Source organism: Cydia amplana, chromosome 6, assembly GCF_948474715.1.
Source record: "Cydia amplana chromosome 6, ilCydAmpl1.1, whole genome shotgun sequence".
In the NCBI taxonomy this organism is placed as follows: domain Eukaryota; kingdom Metazoa; phylum Arthropoda; class Insecta; order Lepidoptera; family Tortricidae; genus Cydia; species Cydia amplana.
Window position 1 is genome coordinate 7,253,346 of NC_086074.1, and position 3,418 is coordinate 7,256,763.

General features: G+C 38.2%; 1 non-coding gene across 1 annotated transcript; it reads right to left on the reverse strand.

Moving 5' to 3' along the window:
* Window positions 1–936: 936 nt before the first annotated feature.
* Window positions 937–1,009, reverse strand: Trnar-ccu (transfer RNA arginine (anticodon CCU)). The gene has a single exon. It is a non-coding gene; the product is annotated as a tRNA-Arg (tRNA).
* Window positions 1,010–3,418: the final 2,409 nt, after the last annotated feature.

Sequence of the window (3,418 nt, forward strand, 5' to 3'; positions counted from 1 at the left end):
GTTTCTTAGCGAGGCTTAGGCGGTATATTCCCAGAATCTGGTACTACGTGTTTATTTATTTGAACTAGATAACAAAATAGAACACTAGTTATGACTCTTACTAGTCCTTATAGTTTATATATTAGACAATATAGTAAACATTCAAATGAGAAAGATCAAAAGGATAATGGAGAAGTAACAATATAAATTGTTCTCAATGATAATAATAATTTAAAATCAACTAAAAAATGTCATTAACCTATCGCGATCGTCACTCAATGTAATTTAAACGACCGAAAAATCACCGTTGATGCATTGTTCATGAAATTTGACTATCGATTCGGCCCACCCCTCCGGCCGCATCGGCGTATTTCAGCAAGTTTCAGGAGACGACCCGGCAAGGTCGCAGACGCCGCACACCGACGCAGCACGCACGCACACGCACACACACAGCCTGCAGGCCGTTAAACCTTAGGTACTTATTTATACCTTAAGGGCGTTTTGGGGGTCGTTATTGCATGCTGTACTTTCGCTTGCGGTTGAAATATTTTTAAACTTATACCTTTGCGTGTTCGTTTTAAGGGTTTGACTTTTATAAATTGCTCTATTTCAAGTGGAACATTTTAGGGTTTATAAAGTTTTATAATTTTATCTTTACAAACAATTCAAAAACTGAAAGGCTCATAGTAAAAAGGCAATGTTAAACAAATTACGTACAAAATATGGTACACTATAAAAAATTAAAAATTGTATGTAGATAAACAACCTCTATATTGGGAGTCGATTGAAAAGTTAACATAAAATAATAATATTATTTAAAACCTTCGCGTTTTGAACACATATTAACTCACATTTATAAACGTCGGTAAATAAAGGTAATGGAATAAATTTCGCGTTAGACCCGTCTATAAATGTGAGTTAATATAAAATAATAATGTAAGTACATAAAAATAGATGTACCCCTGGTGGGACTCGAACCCACAGTCCCCGGCTTAGGAGGCCGATGCCTTATCCATTAGGCCACAGGGGCGCGCAGGACGAAGGACGAAATATGTCTACGCAATCGCCTCCCCTTACTGCCGACTAGGCCGTCTTTACTAAGGTTTCATTCATTACATTACGTTACGCTCCTACTCCTACGTTAGCTTTAGTAATTGAATTTAGGTGGCAATTCCTATGCAAATGTTTAAATAAATGTAGTACTTGAACTTGGTTTAAGTATATGCAATCTAGGAGACCGAACTTTGCTCGGAAAACATATAAAAACTCGAAAATGCGCATATTAAGATCTAGCTAGATCGATTTTTCGCCTCCGAAAACCTATATACCTATAGCAAATTTCATCAAAATCGTTAGAGCCGTTTTCGATATCCATGAAATATATAAATAAATAATTATATACTTAATACCAGAATTGCTCGTTTAAAGATAAAGGTAGGTATATGGTACATATAAGATAAACAACGCAATAACATTTTATGCAAATATCATATGCAATAAGGACCTTTCTATCAAAATTTCTGTAAGAATTTCAGATAAAAAAGAACCTTACTGCAAATGAAGCATAAGGACCCTGCTGTGATGGCAAGCCACATTTACATAACAGTGTTTTTACTAAGAAATAATAGTATTTAGTAGTTGTAGTCACTTTATTGTACTGAACACAGGCTGTTAAGGTGAGTTCGGGTAAGTTTCGGACGTTTTTAGGTGGGTTGAGATGATGTTGGTTTTGATTTTTTTTCTCAGCTTGTGGATAGGGTATGGACGTGATTCAATTACAGAATTGATAATAAAGAAATGCTCTATATAATAGAATTTTATTATCTTTCTAGACATCATAATGAGCGTGTAATGAGTGTTTACAGTGGCGTAGCTAGAGGATATGGCGCCCGGGGCAGGCACCAAATTTGCGCCCCCCCCCCCCATAGGAAATGAACTAACGAAAGGGTTACTTTTTACTCATTAAAGTTTACTTTTGATTTAGACAAATAAGTGTTTTTTTAGTCCATCGGTGGCTAACAAGCTTACGACTCACCTGATGGTAAGCGGTCACCGCATCCTATGGACGTCTACACTCCACGGGCGTTAATTGCGCGTTGCCGACCATTTTAAAAATTATACACTTCTTTTTTGGAGATCTCCTTAGACTTGAAGATTCAATATCGCTTGTATGTTTGGGATCGTAGACTATTCATAGCGCGTCTTTGGACTGATTTGAAGGGACCAAGGTGGCATCTAGGTGCTCCTGCCCAAAGGTGACAGCAGTACTGGGATCTGTCCATGGTCGTACGCAGCATTTTTTAAGGGGTGGGGCAGAAGTAGGGGAGGCTGGGGACGTTGTAACAGGGTACAGTTGAAACAGAGATTCTTAGCTTATGGTCAGAGACCAGGGTGGGACAACTGCCCCACCTTGCCCCACCGTGGGTACGCCTATGGATCTGTCTGCCCCAGAGTAAAGTATCGCCTCCCTTTATTGAGCACACCGACTTTTTTGGATACGAGCGCAGCCTACCCAGCAAGGTGGCTACGAAATTATTGGACGTCACTGATGAGATGTCAACACCGAGGCTCCCAATACTCCCTGACATGGGAAGGGTTGTGCCTTGAAAAATGAGGTTTTCTTAGCATTAATCGCGCAAAATTGAGCCTTGGTGGGATTGAATTGGACTAAATTCTCCCGATCCCACACCGAAACTCTGGATAGAATGCTCTCAATACCTGACACAGGTTTTTCACGGCATTCTAGTATCACAGAACGAGCGATGTTGGCACGGCATGTGTTATACAGGTTGGTCCAAACCTTGCCGTCCAAAAATTTTTTTTAGATTCCTCACGCTGTGGGCTATCAGAATATGTATGTTAGCCGACTTTTCGTAGTTTTCGAATTATGATTTTTATTTTTATTACTTTTAACTTTTGTTGAGAAATTCCGGGGTGAAGCAATTATTTATTAAAAAAAACTATTGAACTTTTTTGAATATTTCTATTTGTAATATAATCCTTCACAAACGGCGGAGTTGCAAAAAAAATCAGCATCCTCACTTGGCTGAGTTGGGAAAAAAAGACAAACTTTTACGTTCAAGCATGTCAAGCTTAGATGTTGCCCTTACTTAAATAAATAAAAAATACAAGCGATTTCAGGGACTTTTGGTTATTTTAGAAACTGCTAGACCCTACATTTTTTTAAAAGGTCAAAAAAGTGATACTTAATAGTCATAATTTGTCAGAGTCGCCGGTCAAAGGAACTGAGGTGCAAAGCTTCCAAATTAGTAATTCATTACAAAAATCCTCTTTTGTTATTTCTACTATTATTTTATGGGGTCACTTCCCCATCGCTATTTCATGTTGTCAGTGCAAATACCACGAACAATTATTAGAAGGCATAAAAGCAACGCAAAGCTTCACCCCGGAATTTCTTAACAAAAGTTAAAAGTTAAAC